This window comes from Ursus maritimus, unplaced genomic scaffold, assembly GCF_017311325.1.
Source record: "Ursus maritimus isolate PB19 unplaced genomic scaffold, ASM1731132v1 scaffold_7, whole genome shotgun sequence".
NCBI lineage: Eukaryota > Metazoa > Chordata > Mammalia > Carnivora > Ursidae > Ursus > Ursus maritimus.
The window spans coordinates 38,110,266-38,130,202 of record NW_024426885.1 but is presented as its reverse complement, the minus strand read 5'-3'; the positions used below and the strand labels follow the sequence as shown (position 1 = coordinate 38,130,202).

At 45.6% G+C, this 19,937-nt stretch overlaps 1 pseudogene; it reads right to left on the bottom strand.

The window, feature by feature from the left end:
• Window positions 1-18,601, bottom strand: part of LOC121101173 — a 44,113-nt pseudogene extending 25,512 nt beyond the window's left edge.
• Between the last annotated feature and the right edge of the window lie 1,336 nt (window positions 18,602-19,937).

Genomic DNA, 19,937 nt, shown 5'->3' with positions numbered 1-19,937 from the left:
AAACTCTCATCACATGACTAATAAGACTGAAATGCCACACTGAGTCACAACCATACAGTCAGAACTTGTAAACCTTTCTCCTGAAATGCTCAAATCATGTCAACTAGAATTACACAGCTTTTAATAATGGAACCTGTGAAAATGCTGGGTTTTGAAGGTGGCTGATCAAATCATTTTGCAGAAGGCAAGAAACACTATTATCACAGCTATTACCCTATTTTTATGATTTGCAAGTAGTTTATGTGCTGGAAAGCACTAGGAAGGGGTGTGCACCAGCTGAAAGCTAAGGAAAAGAAGCAACATCGTAAACCACAGTAAATGTGTATATAAACCCAGGTGCACAAAACTATAATTTACATCTATGCAGGCAATATCCGAATTCATACATCCTTGGCACTCAGAGCTACTGGGTCAACCAAGCCAATGGTGAAGAATATTTTTTCATATACTTTAGGAAATGTCTTGCCCCAATTTTAAAATGCTATGATCTCCATTCTAAAAATTCACAGAGATAGAGACAAATTGGAATCAATTGAAAAAGTTACCCGAAAGTATAATTAACAGCAGTCTCTGTAAACAGGTGTGGGGTTAAGAATTTCATTAAAAATGTAAAAGTGGGCTGAGACCTTGTCTTTCAGAGTTTCAGATTGTAAAATGTCTGCGCAGTGCCTGATTTATATGGAATCCAGTCTTAGCTTGCATGCAACTGTGTTAACAAGTACATTTTCACACCTTACAGGGGAAGGTACAAAATTAACCTATGTCCCCAGGGCTGCCATTTACCCCCAGAATACTCCGCAGGTGCACATACTTGCACGGACACCTACAGAATACACGTCTTCCGCACGTGCTTCTGTTTCTTGCCATTCTCTGGAGTCGCTTCTCTTGAAGGGGAGCAGTGACTCAGTGTACGTGCCGTGAGAAGCTGGAAGATCCAGATGGTAAGGAAGCCCAGTGGCTAGGGGCCCCTGCAGGCCCATGTCCCTGGAGCTGGGGGGCAAGCCGATTTCCATCCATGCTCTTAATCCGACTTTCCTCTCAGAACCACTGTCAATAATTTAGAGTGTAGTTGCAGACTTTTCAATATTAGCACTCTCCCATTTCGCTGAGACGTTTTTACATACATGGAAGATATATCGCAATTGCAAAGGGACACTGTTTCGTGCTGTATCATCAGTACGTTCGGCAACACCTGGCATCGAATAAGTGCTCCTTTAGCAATAATCTCATTTGCTAAATGAGATGAGAACTGGAAATTCAATAGATGAAGGGACTTGCCCAGGCTGGTAAGTGATGGAATTGGAAATTCGTTTGACCATACCTAGAAGGTTCTACTTGCTTCACTGTAGAAGAATCATTTGGCAAGGAAGAGGCTGACACCTGGGCAGGCAGCAGGGAGAAGCCTGAGCGCTGGGAGGGGTGGCATCGCGCTCCTCTGCTCCTCGTGCCTGGAGGATCCCCCGAGTCTGAGCGGACACCGTCTCATCATGATGGGGCCCTCTCCGGTTTTCTACTTGCCTTGTCTAGTTCTTGTGCTGACACACTGCTTCCTGGCTGTGCTGATGGGCACTTCCTAGGCAGCCTTCCCCAACCCTGGTGGCCCCCCGCCAGAAAGCCATGTCCTGGCAGGCTGGCGGACCCAAGGGAGAATGACAGAGATGGCTGATGCCATTGTTCTTGCAGAGCACAGCCCCTTCAGAGTCCCACGTGGACTCAGTGGGCTCTGCCCCTGCACACTTGTGGGAGGACATGAGTCCGCCTGGAAAGGAGAGTGTGCACGTTTGCATAAGCAGCTCGAAGTGGCTGCGTCTGGTTCCTGCTGCCCACCTCTGTGGCATCACCTTGGGCCAGACCTTCTCCTCTCCACTCAGGCTTCAGTCATCAACAAAAGGGTGCCCGTGATGGTGAATCATTCTTTTTGCCTCTGGAATTCTGTGATTTATACAGTTTTAAACTAGCTACACAGCAGGTAAAACAGTCAACATTTATGTTTATGGCTTTGCTGCCTTTGGAAAGGAATGGATCTGTTGAGTTTGTTTTTTTCTTTCTTTCTTTTTTAAATTCACATAAAAGAAAAACTGGATATTCCAATAGAGGAAGGTTTTATTTGTTTGTTTGTTACCCGTCCTCCTAATGATCCAAGTCCGGCCAGTTTCCTCTTTCCCCTGCGGACCTGGCCTCCTGGAGATGCAGGCTCGGGGCTTTGTCCATTCCTGCGCAGCTCCTTTCTTCTCCTCTCGGGGGTGGGGGCTGGATCTTCTCCTGGAACGTAGGGCTCAGCACAGGTGCTTCTTCCTGAAGGGGCGGGCAGGGGGAGGGCTGTGTTAGCAGCTTGGCTGGGGGATGGCTGTCCCAGACTCGTGCCAGGGGAGGAGATCAGACATGAAGAAATTCCTGGGGAAGTCTCAGGACCGGCCTCCTCCCCTCCGATCATCCCACAGTGGGTGCAGAGTGAGACCCCCATGGCACAGTCTCACCAAGAAGAGAGAGAGAGAGAGAGGGAGATAACTTCTGCCACAACACTTAACCTCTTCTCTCCTCACTCGTCTAAGCATAACAGCTGTAGAGTTCAGCTCACTGAGAGAAAGAACTTTTAAAGGAGAGCAGGGCAGAGAGGGAGGAGCGGCTTCTGAGGTCCTGAGGTCACCGACACTGGGTCATGCAATGCCACGCAGGCGTCGCGATGTGGGGAAGAGGTCTGAGAACTCCACTCAGAGAAGATGGTCTGAGGCCTCAGGTAGGCAAGACCTCCAGCTCAGAGAGGACTCATTATTTTATTATCTTCTTATATTTCATTCTCATTTCATTAACTTCTGTGTTATCATCATACACTCCTTCCTCAGCTTTTTACTTTGAAGAGTTACTGAAATTGAGTGTTCCAGTATTTTTGGATTTTTCTTTAAATAAATGCATTTTTTGGAAATGCATTTATTTCCCTTAGGAAATTCCCCCAGGGGAATAATAATTTTCCCCCCAGACTATAAATGTTCATCAGACTGCTTCTTTGGTTATATCTTATAGGTTTCGATACATTCACTTCTAATAGCTTTTAATTATACCTTAGATTTTTTTTAGTACTAATATTATTTTGACATTGTTTTGTATTTTAAAATATTAACTTTATTTTGGGGAAAGAAGCTACTCTTTTATTCTTAGTATCTGTATTTAGTCTATACATGAACTTGTTATGATTTTTACTCTTTCAAATTAAGATTTTATTGGGAGTGAAGAACACAGTAGATTTTTATAAAATTTCCACACATTTTTGAAAATTTGCATTGTTTTTGGTTGAAACGGTCCCTTCATATCTTTATCTATATTTTATATCTCTAGCTATACAATCACGATTGTTAATTTTATTATTTAAATCCTTGGTCTTTTGTGTTTTTATTGTTTCAGCTTCTTTCTTTCTTTCTTTCTTTCTTTCTTTCTTTCTTTCTTTCTTTCTTTCTTTTCTTTCTCATTCTTTCATTTGAGAGGTAGAGAGGGAGTGAGCGAAATCAAGAGTCGGACACTTAAGTGACTGAGTCATCCAGGCGCTCCATAGATGGTGACATATGCCCTTTTTATTTTAGATTTTTATTTTTATGTAATGTCTATACCCAACATGGGGCTTGAACTTACAGCCCAGAGATCAAGAGTCACGTGTTCTGACTGAGCCAGCCAGGCGCCTATTCTTTCCATTTCTTAACTAAGTTTGTCGAAGTGCCACCCCAGTTTTGACAATTAGAGCAAGGTAAATGCTTGTATATCTTCCCTGGGTTCCCAGGCAACTGAGAGCAGAGCCCGATGAGTGCCAGGAACAGTGATGGCTTTATTGTGGAGAACCAGTCTTGGGCCTGAGGGTGGAGGGAATTCCCTCTTCCTCCTTCCTTGAAGTGAGGAAACTTAGTCTTGCAGTCTGGGGTGACCAACTTACATAATGGACCAAAGGCTGGGCAGTTCGGGACAAGAGAGCAGAGCGTCAGAGGTAGAGATGCGCAACGTCGCACAGTGGTAAGGCACAGACATGTTCTAAGGACAGCGAAAGGCCGTAGAATGAGCTCTCTCGGCTTAGTTTTCAGTGTTGGGTATCTGAATGTGATGTCACCTTCTCCGTTTTCCACTGGTCAGGTTATTGTCTCTCAGGTGAAAAACTGCCCATGAAGGAGTGGAAAGAGACACCAGCCGGGGAGGAGCAACTTCCTCACCTCACTAGAAACACAAGAAACAAGGAGGTAAGCGTGCCTCCGTAGCAGCTTTGTCTATCTTCTATTTCAAGTGTGTGTGTGTGTGTGTGTGTGTGTGAGAAAGAGAGAGACTTTGTATTAAATAAACAATGGATTTGATTTGACATAATTTGAGAATTTTTGTCTTCCAAAAGGGAAATGTAGTAGATTATAAGCCTACCTCATTTTTTGCAGATTGAAGGTTTGTGGCAACCCTGCACTAAACCAAATGTATTGGCACCATTTTCCCCACAGCATTTGCTCACGTCCTGTCTCTGTGTCACATTTTGGTGAGCTCACAATATTTCAAACTTTTTCATAATTATGATTATATTTCAAATTAATTATTATATTTGTCCTGGTGATCCGGATCCATGATCGTCAACGCTACTATTGTAATTGTTTGGGTACCATGAGACACATCAACGTCAGATGGTGGACACAACTGATGAATGTAGTTTGGGTTCTGACTGCTCCACAAATTGGCTCTGCCCCCGTCTCTCTCTCTCTCTCTCCTGAGGCCTCTCTCTTCCCCGAGACACAACAGTACTGCAATTAGACCAATTAATAACTTTACAATGGCCCTAAGCAGTCAGGTGAAAGGAAGAATCAATTGATGTGGCCAACTTTATTTTCTTATTTTAAGAAATTGCCACAGCCCCCAACCGTCAGCAAATACTACCTTGATCAGTCAGCAGCCATCAGCAAAAAGAGTACAATTCACGGGAAGCTCGGATGAAAGTTAGCATTTCTTAGCAATAAAGTGTTTTTTAATTGAGGTAAGTACATTGTTTTTTAGACATAATGCTATTGCACACTTAATAGAGTGCAATATGGTATAAACATAACTTTTATACGCACTGAGCGAGCAAAAAACTCATGTGACGGGCTCTGTTGTGGCGGTCTGGAGGCAAACCAGCAGCATCTCCAAGGTCTGCCTGTGTATCAAGGGAGAGGCGTTAAGGAGCCAAGGGCGTGGGCTCTGGGTTCAAGTTCCATGTCTGAAAGTTACTAGAAGAGTAACCATGAGAAAACTGATTTTTCTTTTTGGGTCTAAAGTTTCTCTTTTCAAAAATTCATAACTAACAGAGCTGTAAAAAAATTAAATGATTTAATATGATGAACTGTTGAGATAGTAACTGGCGCAGAGTAAACCCTCCACCAGCCACTATTGCTGTTTCACTCTGTGCTCCAATGTTGTAACAGTTCTTAAATCTTAGCTGGTTCTTTATTTCCTCTCAGAATGGTTTGGTTTGAAAGTTCTACTTTTTTATTTAGGTTGTCCATTTTTAAACATGTATTTATTTATTTGAGAGAGCATGAATGCGGGGGGGGGCGGGTGAGGGTGAAGGGTAGAGGGAGAGAGAGATACTCAAGCAGATTCGTCCCTGAGCACAGAGCCCCCACCTGGGGCTCGATCTCATGACCCTGAGATCATGACCTGAGCTGAAACCAAGAGTGGGACACTTAACTGACTGAGCCACCCAGCTGCCCTAGGCTGCCCATTTTTTAATAATTTTTTAAAAGATTTTATGTATTTATTTGACACAGAGACAGCCAGTGAGAGAGAGACAAGCAGGGGGAATGGGAGAGGAAGAAGTAGGCTCCTAGCGGAGGAGCCTGATGTGGGGCTTGATCCCAGAACGCCAGGATCACGCCCTGAGCCAAAGGCAGATGCTTCATGACTGCACCACCCAGGCGCCCTAGGCTGCCCATTTTTAATTAATATGTATCTTTTTATATGAAGCATCCTGCACATTTTTCTGTTAAAGAATAATTAATCTCAAAGCATTGAGATTTATGGTTTCAAGATGCTTCGAATAGTCCTGAAAACAACAAAACCTAAAAGGGAAAGGAGAGAAAATGGGCAACTTAAATGAAACCACAGATTGCCACAACTTGGGACCACAGACCCTACACAAAACCTCCCAATTGTTGTTACCACCCAGAAGCGGCCTGCAGCGGACCTTAGACTAACCACGGTCTAATCCGTGGATGGTGTAACTATGGGACCACCTGGCCATAGTGGACCTGATTAGTTTGTGCAGACACTTTGAAATTTGCAGAATCCTGTGAGAGGTCAAGGTTAGCTTGTGGTCGTTGCTGCTGGTGCATTTGCTAGTAAAATCCTGGTTCTCCATTTCACTGACTTCCTTTATGTGATGAAAGAAAATCCAACACATTGGCTTTCTTTTTGACAGCTCACCGCAGCAGAACTCCCCCCGGCAGAAATGCATTTGTAAGGGATCAATTTAATGCATTCTTTGTCTTTGCAGACAGCGGGTTCTTGGTGCCACTTTACTAAGTGGAGTTTCTTCCCTCAGACTGCGGCTTGCAGTTCCAGAGCAGAGAAGATGCTATTATTTTCCATGAAAGTGAATTGATGCCCCTCTGGGAGTCTGGATATTATCAAGATGAAAAAGGTTCAGTGTTTCTTTCAGGAGCAGTAAATCAGATCCGTTGTGAGGCACGCATCCCATGTCTTTCTCTTTTTTTCTTTGAGAGGTGGCCTAGCCTGAGTGATGCTCTGGTCTTCGCTACTTGGATGAAGGTGGGGAAGGGTGTCTGAGTCACCAAGGCCCCTCCTCTGGGCCCACAGGTCTGCCGGGATCCCGTCTGGCTTCCAAGGGCCCACACATCCGGCGGTGCCCCTCATTCACCTCCAGAAGCCCTCACATCCATTCACACGTCTCTGGACCAGGACGGCTTCCTGTTGCCTCTTCTCCACGTTCCCACAGGTCAGGGTCTTCTCTGCTCCACTTCACTAGAAATAAGTGAGGCCTCATCTGCTGAGCTGGGCCATGCCGATGCTTTGCCTTCTGGTGTGTTCTCCCATCTCAGGCAACACGCCTGGGCCCACCCTGGCGCTCTTCTGTAGGAGGGCCTTCCAGTGCCTTTGGGCGGCCCAGCAGCAGGAGTGAAATTGGCGTTAACTGCAGAAATGAAATGAACAGCGATTAACATGTAATATTTTTCATCCAGAAGTTAATGGTGTAAATATTAGTGAAGTTTTGGAGTTTGGGTGGTTGGTAACTTCAGTGGGAGCCAAGGTCACCATCCATTGCTAGAAAGGTCATCTTGGCTTACATTAAAGGTGAAACGGAGTGCCGATCCGCGGAGCTGGTTCTGCGGTCCTCTGTGCCGGCTGCTTTGCCTGGAACTTCCTACTTTAACTGTCAGTGCATTATAGAAAGAACCTGGAAAGTGAATATAGGAGATAGTGATTAACATCTTGAGGAACCTAGAAACCCTGCTGTATGGAGGAAGCAAGTGGAAGAATGATCTAATCCCAAAGAACTGCTTATGGAAAAAAAAAGGGGGGGGGGAGAAGGCTCCGGCGAAAGAAGACTGCTGTCTCCAGATGTTGAAAGAAGTACAATGTAGTAGAGAAAACAAACGGATTCTGTGTAATCACCATAGGGTAGAACTTTGATCTGGAGGTGGAAGTTGCAGGGGACAGATTGCATTTCATTCTATTTTCACAACCTCGGGGCAGCCGCCCGGGCAGGCAGTCACCATGTCACCTGGAATGCCTAAGCCAAGGCTGGCGCCCCTTCTCTGGGGCCTGGGTGGGGGAGCACTGGCTCTCTTGCTTCTGAGCCCAAGTGCTCCTATGGCTGTTGGAGCAAAGGCGATAGCGTCTCGCCTGCGGCTCACGAGGCACGGAGGAGAACAGCAGGACCTCGCTGTGCTCGTGGAGGAAGCAGGGCCCGACCGAGGGCTGCAGGGGATGTTTTCTCAGCTTTAAGTCTCGAGCTGATGAACTGGGCCTGGAGTTTCACCTGCCACCCCTCCTGCACTCCTAACATCTGAAGGGAAGGCTCCAACCCCAACTCAGACTGTCCCATCTGTGCCTTAAAGACAAGGCCGAGGGTGACCCATGTTGGCCAGGGGATGAAAGGCAGGGGCTGGAGCTTTGGGTCGGGGTTGGGCTGTAGACATGCTGCGTGGGGCTTTCTCTTTTCCTGGTGTTCTTCCCTGCTCCATGGGAAGCAGCTCCAATGTTTAGCCAAGTCTGGGGGAATCATTTGCCCTGCCCCCGTCCAATGGGCTTGAGTTGGCACTTGCCCCCCTTCACTGATGGGAAGCTCATCTGTCAGCTGGCAGACTAGCTTGATGGCTCCGAGCAGGGCTTCGGAGGCTGACACTCGCACCTCAACATCTTAAACACCCACGGCCTTCCCATGCAGGAATAAGAATCCTACCCCATGCCTTAACCTGCAGACTCTGCCTGTTACGGGAGAGGGAAAAGCAGAAGGAAAGGAACACTGGTGTTGAATTTACTAAGAAAATCAAGTTCCAAGGGAATCCTGAAGTTGGTTCTCCTTCTTTCCAGTTAACCTACACCTTTATTTGGCTTACATTTTAAAATTTTTATTTTAATATAATTTTATACTTAACAAAGAATGGCACAAAAAGCATACAAAGAATTCTGTATACCCAAATTTCTCAGATGTGAGTGTCTTATGTAACACGAGTACAATGATCAAAATCAGGAGATTAACTTGATGTGACACTAATCTAGTCTCTAGGCCTCATGCAGATTTCACCAGTTGTCCCACAGATACCCCTTTTCTGGCCCAGGTTCCAAACCAGCTTCATACGTTGGATTCAGATGTCATATCTTCTCAGTCTCCTTTAAGCTGGAATAGTCTTACCTACCCCTTTGGCAAATTTAATTCTAGAGAAGGAGAATGTATCCATTAGAGAAATACTAGGTGTCTGCTTGCTCTGTGCTCTGCCCTCTCCAGCTCTGTGCTAGGGGTGAGGGGATACCACCTGGAAACGGAGAGACACCATCCCTGCTATCTGAAGTCTCTCGGGCTAGTGTTGAACACAGACAAGAAAACCAGCAGTTTCCATGCAGGATGCCAATTACTGTAAGAAGGAATGAAGGGAGCATGCAGGTTGGGAGGGCAGACACCTAAACCAAATTGGGAAGATGTGGGAAAGGCTTCCTGGAAGGGATGATATTGGAGTTGAGGCCCATGGGATGAGTAGGAGTTCCTGAGGCTGGGAGAAGGATGTCACAGTGTGAGATCATATAAGCAGTGGCAATGGCATTGGTGAAATCAGGATGGCACAAGACATCCTCTCTGAGCGCTGAGCTGAAATGCATTCTAGAGTCTGCACAGGACACATGAAGTGGGGAGAGGTGTGCATGGGGCTGGAGAGGCAGGGAGTGGGCGAATGGCTTGGAAGTTGTATTAAGGGCTTCTTTTTGACCACAGAGCCAAGGTGAGACGTTCAAAGATAGAGTATAGTGATCATATTTGTTTTTAAAAAGACTACAAGAGATGGTGTTGGCCTGAACCAAGATGGAGCAGTGAGTGTAGAGACAGGGGAACAAACCCAAGATCTGGAGGAAGCAGGACTAATTGGAGGTAGGGATTGGTTGGATGGAGAGATTGGTTGGATGGAGAAGTTGAGAGAGAGGCCGTGGTCAAAGGTGAAGCCCAGGCTTCCAGCTTTGGCAATCAGTGGAAATTGGTGGCTTTTACCTTCTCTAAGGTAGACGACACAATGGGAAGAACAGTTTTGAGGGTGTTTTTATGTTGGTGTTCGGGTAACTTGTGTGAAGTTAGAGCGTGAAGCTGAGGCTCTCCTGACCCCCAGTCCAGGACTGTTGACTTCATCGCATGCCTCCTAACTACGTCCAAGCCAGCAAACCACTGGCTATGACACGCACATACGAGTGCTCCTCAGAAGCAGGTTGTGTGCCCTGGCTTCTGCCCCTGGGGAGCCAATGGCCAGGGCGGCCCCGGCATTGAGCAGAGTGTGCAATAAAGGGTAGTACAAGGAGGCCCAAGACTGGGCGATGACATCTCCTGCTATCCCATCCAGCTGGGAGGGCAGGAGAGGCCGGACACCTTCGATCCCGCTGAGGTGGGGTTAGGAGGGCATTGTAGATAAAGGGAGTTGTCCCAACGCTGCAGGGTGCTTTGCTGAGAGCAAAGGAGCAGAAAGCCAGGCCAGAACAGGCAACTGGCTGGGATATCAGGACTCAGGGAAATGACAGGGAGAAGTGGAGGGGAATCTTTTCCTCCAACCTGTCAGAGAAGGGCTGGGAAGGCCAAGGGAAGTAGTCAGCACAGAACGCTTTTTACATGGAAGCCACCACGAGAGTTTCTTTCTTTCTTTTTTTTTTTTAAAGATTTTATTTATTTATTTGACAGAGATAGAGACAGCCAGCGAGAGAGGGAACACAAGCAGGGGGAGTGGGAGAGGAAGAAGCAGGCTCATAGTGGAGGAGCCTGACATGGGGCTCGATCCCATAACGCCGGGATCACGCCCTGAGCCGAAGGCAGACACTTAACCGCTGTGCCACCCAGGCGCCCCTCCACGAGAGTTTCTATTCTGCCATTTGCTGCTGAGGCAGGTAGGGCTCTATGAGGTTAATGACCTGCCCAAGGTCACATAGATAGGAAGTGTAGAGCCAGGACTTTGACAAAGCCCTGACTCTATAGCTCTTTCCTCTGCTCTATGCCTCCTGATATCAAGTGGAAACTCAGGTCCAGTCTAAGTAATTGTCAAAACTGTCTAGGTGTGGACAGGTGGGAGATGCTTGAATGGAAGGAATAAGGAGAAAGTTTATAGTTGCCATCCCAAAGTAGTCACTGGCACCATGAAAAACCCTGAGCATCATCAGGAAGATCCTTCCCGAAGAGGGGACAGAGTTGGAGAAGGCCTAATTCCCGGGAATGCGGTTGAGGGCATAGCAGGAAGGGTGGCCACACAGCATTGGGCCTCTGGCAAGCAGAACTCAGCAGAGGCTGGCCCAGTCTTGTGTGAGACTCAGTCCTGATGCTCCCTCCTCATCCTCGATTCAGATCTGTTCTCGACCCACTGCAAAGCTAGTCTTGGGTAAAAGTTGATCTAGAAGCAGCAATGCACCAGCTCTGGCCCCAGCTCCAGGCAGTTTTGTTGATGTTTATAGAAGCTGTCTTTTCCCTTCTGACCCACATTCACCCCGGTTTGCAGACCTGCTCCATCCCGACAGGCGAGGCTGGAAGCACTTAAGAAGAAGAGGTCTCAGCTGGACTCTTCCTCTCCTTCCAGTGCTGGGAGAGAGGGAAGTCTGCTATCCCCAGCAGTCAGTCAGCCTCTTGGTGGTTCAGCAGGAGGGGGAAGTCCGAGGGAGAGGGGAGCATGAGGGGGCATGCTTTGGCTTAACTAAATCTTGGGGGGCGGCACTACAAACAAGGGAGAAAACAGGACTGGACTGTGAGGAATGGACAAGGAATGACTTGACTGTCCCAGTTTCTCATCTGCCCGGACTGTAACTGAAGAGTTGGCTGCCGTCAGGGGGCCTTAACTGATATTCAAGGTCACTGTGTCCCTTCTCCCTGCCTGGGTAAAGCCACTGCCCACAGACTGGCACTAAGTCTGCCCTCATCTGATTGCAGACCTGAGAGGCAGGGATGTTGGCTAGCCTGGAAAGGGACATTCTCCTGGCTGGGTGCAGGGTTTCTCCAGCAGTCAGGAAAACCTGGGACTCTAGCTCTAAGGAGTTTCTAGGCCATGTAGAAAGAGCACAGACAAGCAGATACAACTTGAAATGTATTTATGGACCAACTTAGTCCACCACAAATGGCTGGGCAGCTCCCCTAAAAAACGAGTCCGGGGTCTCCCATGCGGAATCTGGGGGTGGAAGTGAGCAATGTGAATATTTTTTTTGTGCTAAAATTTGCTTTATGTCTTGGGAAAAGAACCTCAAGTTTCTTCGATCCCCTTCTATCATGCATCCTTGGCAGCTCTGGGAGATATTTTCCCTATTAAGCAAACCAACAGCTGCTGGTTTTGGCTACAGTTTGCTTTGCTCAGTTCTTGGGCGGAAAGAAGATGCTCAGCTGTCCTCAAGAGCTATCAGTGGAAACCAAAATAAGAAACACAAAACAGATGGGCCTAGAGAATGGAAACCCTGAAGGGCGCTGTGGGTTCCCATCCGCAGTAGAAAGCTGCAAATACCCAACAGTTACAGCGTTCTCCTCCTACTCAGGCCTGGCCTCATGTGCTCAACTCCATAGTGCATGGATGCGTGGTGTTCCTCAGAACTCCTTCCATCTGACCTTTCAGGAAAGAGGACATAGGGACAGTGGCAGATTTTTGTGAGGGGACAGTGAGCAAGGCACCGGGATATTTCCTGGATCATAATATATCACCCACCACAACACCAATTTTACTGTAAGTGTCGATTTCCCTTGGGTGTCAATTTCTCCACCTCTGGGTTCTGATATGAACCAACCCAAACAGCAGTTAGCATCTGTATTATTATTTTCTATGAGCCAGGCATTAGTGTCCAAATTTGTAAGGTCACATTTATTTTATTTTACTTTTTATAATAATATTTTTTATTATATTATGTTAGTCACCATACAGTACATCCCTGGTTTTTGATGTAAAGTTCGATGATTCATTAGTTGCATATAACACCCAGTGCACCATGCAATACGTGCCCTCCTTACTACCCATCACCAGCCTATCCCATTCCCCCACCCCCCTCCCCTCTGAGGCCCTCAGTTTGTTTCCCAGAGTCCATAGTCTCTCGCGGATCTAAGTCACATTTAATCCTTGCCTTATTCTTGTGCTGTGCACATTTTACTGATTAGAAAGTTGAAGCACAGAGAAGCCAAATAATGTACTCAGAGTCAGAGTTAGTGCTGGCATTTCTGGTTAGTCCGACCACCAAGAATACCCAAATACTTACATACCAGGATGGATTGCCTACCTGGGAAGACCGATGCCATTCATTCAATATGTGTAAATAGAAGCATAGAGCACAAACACACAAACACAAACACAGAGCAAATCTTACTCAGCAGAAATATATGTCCATCTACTCCATAGTCAAGGCAATGAACACAAAGATGGCCACACAGTCAAGGCCACACAACCGAGGATCCCCAAACATTGGGGGGAAATCTACATCACTGGAAGGACATCAAATTACATCAAAATTACATTGAAATTACAAATTACATGAAGAAGATGGAAGCAAAGTTTAGCGCATCAGGAAATTCTTTAGAATCAGTATAATTAATGTTAACATATGATATAATGTTGCAGAAATGGATGAGAGTATTTTATATATAAATTAAAACAAAAATCTTTAGAGATCGGGAGAAAAAAGTAGGAACAATGAAATTAAAAATGGATGTTAAAGAGCAGAGTCCACATAGCTACAATCTGAATTTGTACGCTGGAAGATGACAACAAAGCATTCTTCCAAAATGTAATCCCCAAAGACAAAGAAGCAGAAGGTATTAACAGAACTTTAAGAATCAATAGGTTTAGCAAAGAGTTCCAAGTCCTATCTAACTGAGGTTGCCAAAGGAAAGAAAAATAAAAGAGAGGCTTGAAGGAAGGAAATAAATAACAGAAGACAACATTTTCAGAAAGGAAGACATGAGTCCGCAAATTGAAATAATCCACTGACTGTTAGGTAGGACAAATATAACAGGTATGACATAAACATGCACCGTGGTGACATTTCAGAAAACCAACAATGACAAAAGTGTCCTAAAGGCCAGCAAAGCTAAATAAAAGAAAAGATAGTTTTTCTAGAAAGAACATCAGATTGGAATCCAATTTCTCAAAAGCTCCGGATTTCTGAAAGCAATAGACCAATATTTTCAAAGTCGTTGGCATGTGATTTTGAATTAAGATTTCATTCCAAGAAAAAAAAAATTAAATACAAAGGTGAAAATAGTTTTTTTCTAAAGCTCTTTAAGGACTCAGAAAGTTTACCAAACAGAAGCTCTATCAAATTGCTGGAGAATCTATTCAGCAAAATAAATACAAATATTGATAATTAAATTGAGGAAAACTTGGGATATGGGCAGTAGCACTTAACCAAAGAGATACAGGAGTATTAAACATTAATATTATATTAGTCTTGATTTTTGAAGTAATTAATGATAATAAAAACACAAATCCATTATCCCTACATGATCTCAGAATAGTTGAGATCATGGAAGGAGAGAAAAGTTTTATGTGTTAGAACTTTCAGCAGCAACAGTGTTTTCCCAGGTTTTTGAACAAAGGCACTCACATTTTCATTTTGTACTTGGTGCCATCTCTGTCACCACACAGGAGACTGGAGATTTCTTTTGCTAAGGAAACTGGGACAAGGAGGCTGTGTATTTGGAGACATCAGACACATAATAAAATTGGATGCCAAAAGGAGAATAAAGGTAGGTGTTAACAACTGATTTAGAAATATCCCCAGACTCCCACTGCCAAGGGGGGAGATCGTAGGGTCTTTCCCCGGAATAACTGAACCACTCAGGGAAGAAGACCTACACATCCTGACATGAGAAGGTCACTACCAATGTCATTGTCGATGGGCCGTCCCACCAACCTGTGCTGAAACTCTCCAATGTAGTAAGCTCTTCCATGCATGCTGTCGTCACCTCCAAGGGAGACCCGGTTTTCAGGGCTTAATGCCCTCGCTCCCATTTCCCCTCCTGCCTCTTGATTTGGGAATCACGTCCATTACATTTAATATAGTAATTAATATACGTTATGTCTCAGGTCCTGTTTTCTTCACAACATACTTCACAATGTACGGCTGCTTCGCTGTCATTGGCTTATGAACATTTTTCCATGCCTATCTCCCTACTAGGCCGCAAGCTCCCCGGGGACAGACAAGTCACCCCTGAGTTCACTGCCAGGTCTGCAGATTCTCATACTGTGCTTTCCCCAGGTTGTCTTTCAGGAAATGGACTTGGGTGAACTATGCAAAAAGACTGTGTAAACTGTATGTTGATGTGAACAAAAGGACAGCTTCTAATTACAGAATGTGTGGAAAGCAGATTCCAAGGAGGCCTGTGATTCCAGGGTGCTGACTCCAAGAGGGATGAGTGACAGATATGCCTCCTGGGTCCCCATGCCCTCACCAGCGTCCCGGCAAACCTGAGGAGTCAGGCAGGATGGGTGACTGCATGGTTTCTTAGCCAGAGTGGAGCAGAAGCAAAGGCGAAAACAGCCTTGTCTTTCCCCCCTCCCCCACCCAAGCACAAGTGGAACCCATGAGGTTTGGCTTGATTTGAGGTTCTTATTCTCCCTACACCCCTGGACTTTTCCTTTATCTCTGGGTCAGCCCTGACAACAGATGTCTTCTTGGTCACACTCTTCATCGGGTTCTCCCAGAGAAAGGACCTGGTTGCAGGAACCAACTTTCAAATGGTTTTCTAGGAGCTGAGGGAAGCAAAAGCTTTTGCTGCATTTTCTCCAGCCGAGGAATGAGGGAAAGGCTGTGGATCACAGAGCTACAGCCGTGTGAAGAAGAATTCTGACTTTCTCTGCCTCACAGGAGGGCCTGTTCATCTTCATGCAGAAGCCGCCCCTTGCTTTCCACGTGGAGCCTGGGTCACCTCATCAGAAGCTCTGGGCAGAGAAACCCAGAACATGGCTTGCTCAGTGGTTATTCTAAGAAGAGATACACAGGAAGAAAATTAAACCTTTTATTTCTAGTATCCCTTCTCAGGAAATGGCAACAAATGTTGCCTTTTGAGCCCTTATTTCTTCCACGAGAATCACTTTTTCTATTTGGAAGAGATTCCCCCCTCTCCAGGCAGCTCTTGCTCTAAGTAACCATTTTCCTCCCAACAGCCTCAGTCTGGCCGTGTCCTGTGGTATCCACATACCTAGCTGCCTCGTCTCTGGTCACCATGGACGCTGCACGGAGGAGGACGGCAGCAGGGACATGCTCCCCCCGTTACAGCACGCCTTCCATGTTTGAGATGGCATCCTGCTGCCCACAGGGGGAGGTAGCAGAGTTCTCCAGAAGGAGGCAGAGCAGGGATCGTGGTTGCACCCAGGATCAGCTACGTAAAGAGAAATTCCGTGTCCTGCAACAATGCAAACAACTCAAGTTTGTATTCAAGGTAAAAACTTGAGAACAGAGAAAAATCACAGGAGACCCACCACTTTCTGGGTGGATGGTGCCCTCCCCGCAGACTTCAGCCATTCTCTGCCCCTGCTGGAGGCTTCACAGAGCCCGGCTTCTGCCGGCCAGCTGGGTCTAGACAGATCCAGGGCCAGCTAGAGGAAAGGTGACTCCCCAGTCTTCCCCTGGAAGTGGTATCACAGGCAGGGAGGCGAATGGAGCTACAGCCCTCTGGTTTCTCAAAGCAGGTTCTCTGGGTCCCGTTCTGTCTGCATAGCATTTTCTATGCTCTACTGCTTTAATTAGATGACTTTTTTTAAAGTTCTATTACCTGCTAGAAACTTACACGTATATTATGAATGTCCTTCCTGACAAACTCCACAGGAGATTTTTTAATTTTCCCTGACTGTGTTTAGACAAAGCTTAGCTTGTGGGAGGCAAGAAATACATATACAGAAATAAACGAGAGGCTCAGCGCGCCAGAATTCTGTGTCCAGCTCCATCTCTGACCATTCCAGGCTACCAAAGAGATTGCCTGCCTTCCTTTTTGTGACGAGAAATGACACCTAGGCACATGTTCAGACTCTTTTGGGGGTCCTCATTGGAGAGAACAAAGCCTGAGTCTTGGTAAATGGGGACTTTAAAGGCTCCAGGAGGAAGTGGACTATAAAGCAATTCAGATTTTCAGAAAATTACTGTATTGACTTTCTCCTGAGCAAATTAGTAAGTTAATACAAGTGCAAGAGAAAGAAATTCACATTCATTCTAAAGTTACAGAAATGAACCTTTTTTTGTTTTGTTTTCTTTTTTTTAGAAAGAGTGCACAGATGCTTTTGAGAGGGGGAGGGGCAGAGGGAGAAGGAGAAAGAATCCTAAGTAGGCTCAGCACAGAGCCCAACTTGGGGCTCCACCTCGAGACCCTGAGATCATGACCTGAGCTGAAATCAAGAGTCAGACGCTTAACTGACTGAGCCGCCCAGGCGCTCCCAGAAATGAACGTTTGTATACCTTGCTTGTTTGGCACTAACTTCTTTTATCCAACCTAATGGGTTGCATTTTTTAAAAATTTAAAATGCCTTTATTCGTTTATATGGTAAATGACACTGAATAACAATGATAGTTGACTTGCAGTCTGTGGAGCTTAGCTATGAAATTTGCATCTCTTTTCTACATGTATTGAAATTTAGGACAAGCCAATTTAACAGACATTATTAACTAATTTCAATATATTCCGAAGCTTGGAATATGGTTGAGTTATAGATGAGCAGTAAACAACGTGGATACATGATGGGCAAGTGAAATTCAGGTGTTCTGCAGGGTTTAAGACAGAAGATGTATTTCCACTGATTTATGCTAACAACTTGCTCTCTGTCAATCTTTAAAGTAGCCAATTTCAAATCTTCCTGCTCCTGGAGAAGAATGATATCTTTTAAAATTTCTCCAACTTAAGAGTTTTTCTAGCTGTGTTTCTCTTGCTGATTGTTCTTTCAAGGTTCAATTGCTTTCAGGTCTTTGGTTCTTGAATTTTTCATCTGTCTCCAGATGTGAATGGAGGCGCCCTCTTTCGGGGTCTGCTCTGTGGGCCAGGGTAGGTGCCAAATCTTGGTTCTTGTCCTTTCTCGCTTCCTGCTTTGGAACTTTCTCAGCCTCATATTTCCTTTGATTTTTAAGAGCTGCTTTTGATAATGGCTTATCATTTCCTGGTTGTGATTTCTCATTCAGTAGTGGTGTCTCCTCCGAGAGCTTGGAATTGGTGATTGGTTTACTTCTTAAAACCGAGAGTCTATCAACCACTGCAAATTTAGATTCTTTGTTGGGTACTTCACTTTTAACTGCTTAGTAAGCTATAGTTTTTGCTGGAAAAAGCCTATCCAAAAACTGGCTGCCAGGATAGGGCTGGCCTAATGCCAAAGCTTGTACCCATTATTAACACCCAACCTGGGAGCGTGCGTGGCAGTTAAAATGTGCTCCCCATCTGGGCACCAAGCAAAATATGCAGGATCAGAGGCTGCTGGGTTAGAAATAGGTTTGTATTTTTTAACATTCCATGATTGCATTTGTTCGCCAGGTTTTTAAACCCAGCTAGCCTTAATACATGGCCATGAGGACTAAATAAGTGAGACATTAGAGCACCAGCTCCACAGTCAAACACAGGATCACATTTCAAGTTGCAAATTATTCCTTTGGCAGGCATAGAACCATAAATAGCATACAGCTCAGTAGAACTAGAATTCTAAATTTCACCATAAACGGGGCTATGTTTTGGTAATTGAATAAATTCTAGTGCTTTCTTCATTTGCTGCAAGGTAATGCAACAGTTGTTCTCTGTACTAGGAAGTTCCTTGCTGGTCAGATCCGTTCTAACTACTGCAACACAACAGCGCTTTTCATTCCTTCGTGTCCTAACCTTATCAACCCCAGAGTAATTGACCCTGGGGCCTTGGAACATCGCCACTACTGGATCTGTTCCCTCATCTGCCAGGACGGGCATGGACACCTCCATCTTCTCCTGGAAAAGTGATATTCCTTTTTCAGTGCCCCTTCATGACCTAGATCATCGTACTGCTGTGGAGTCTGGTATCTGACTCACATGGAAGAGACCAGTATGTGAGTCCCTTCAGGGCTGTGAACACACTGTGGCCTCTCCCACTTTCCACTGTTCCCTAGGCTGAAATGCTCATCGTGGCTCCTTGTGTAACTACTGCCTTGTTAACCTTCAAGTTTTAGTGGAAATGCAGTCCTTTCCTAATTGGTCTCGCCCAGGTAATGTCTACCTCCTTGCCCTTCTCGGTCATTACTTCCTTCCTGGTCGTTATCCCGCTCAGTGGTATGTTTGCTTGTCCATTGCCTGCCTTCCCCCAGCAAAAGGCAGACTCCATAAGGGAAGGGAGCTTGCTGGTCTTACTCATCCCTGCTCCCCAGCCCCGGATACAGAGCCTGGCACATCCTAAGAGTTCAATATATATTTGTGAAATGCATTCATTTTTGTCCCTTCCCTAGCCCTTAGTTCCCAACAGGCTCAGTAAACAGCTATGGATTGAAGAATAAATAAACAAATGCATATTTCTATTATTAATCCTGCTGCAAATGCCCTCTGAGCATGTGTTGTCGTCCCTGGGTAGGAGAACATGTTTTCCAGATCTTTCTTCTTGGTTCTGTGCATGTGGCAGCGTTGTTTAGAAACAGATTTCCTTTGATCACGGCCAGGACAAGAATTATTCATTTGCAGGTAGTCAAGACATCATGACTGTGGAATCCTGAAGTCTCTCTTTCAGTTTGATTTTTTTTTTACTGGAAAAGAAGATGGGAGGCCCTGAATCACAGAGAAAGTTCTGATTTTCCTTGTCTGTGGTTTAGACCGAAACAAAAGAATGCTCTGCTGACTTTCCAGAGCCCCTTCTCCCCACTGCTGGGCACCCGGCGCTGCCCATGGAAGGAGCCATCTGGGCATACCAGGAAAGGTCAGTCTTCATACTCCCGAGGCCAGGTGCTCCGTGCAATTAGGGAAACGAGGCTTCTCCATGGGAACCCTCTCTTCCCCAAGGGTCAGAGTCCTGGTTTGTGTCCTGCGGCTGCTTCACACATTCATGCTTTTAGATCCTGTGGTGTAACTCATTGCGGGTTAAAACTTGGCACATTCAGTGTCTCCATCTGAGTAATTCATTTGTTTTAAATTTGAAACCATCTGAAAAATACAACACAGTGTTAAAATATGAGTGTGTGTGTGTGTGAGTGTGAGTGTGTGAGTGTGAGTGTGTGTGTGAGTGTGTGTGAGTGTGTGTGAGTGTGTGAGTGTGTGTGAGTGTGTGTGTGTGTGAGTGTGTGTGTGTGTGTGTGTG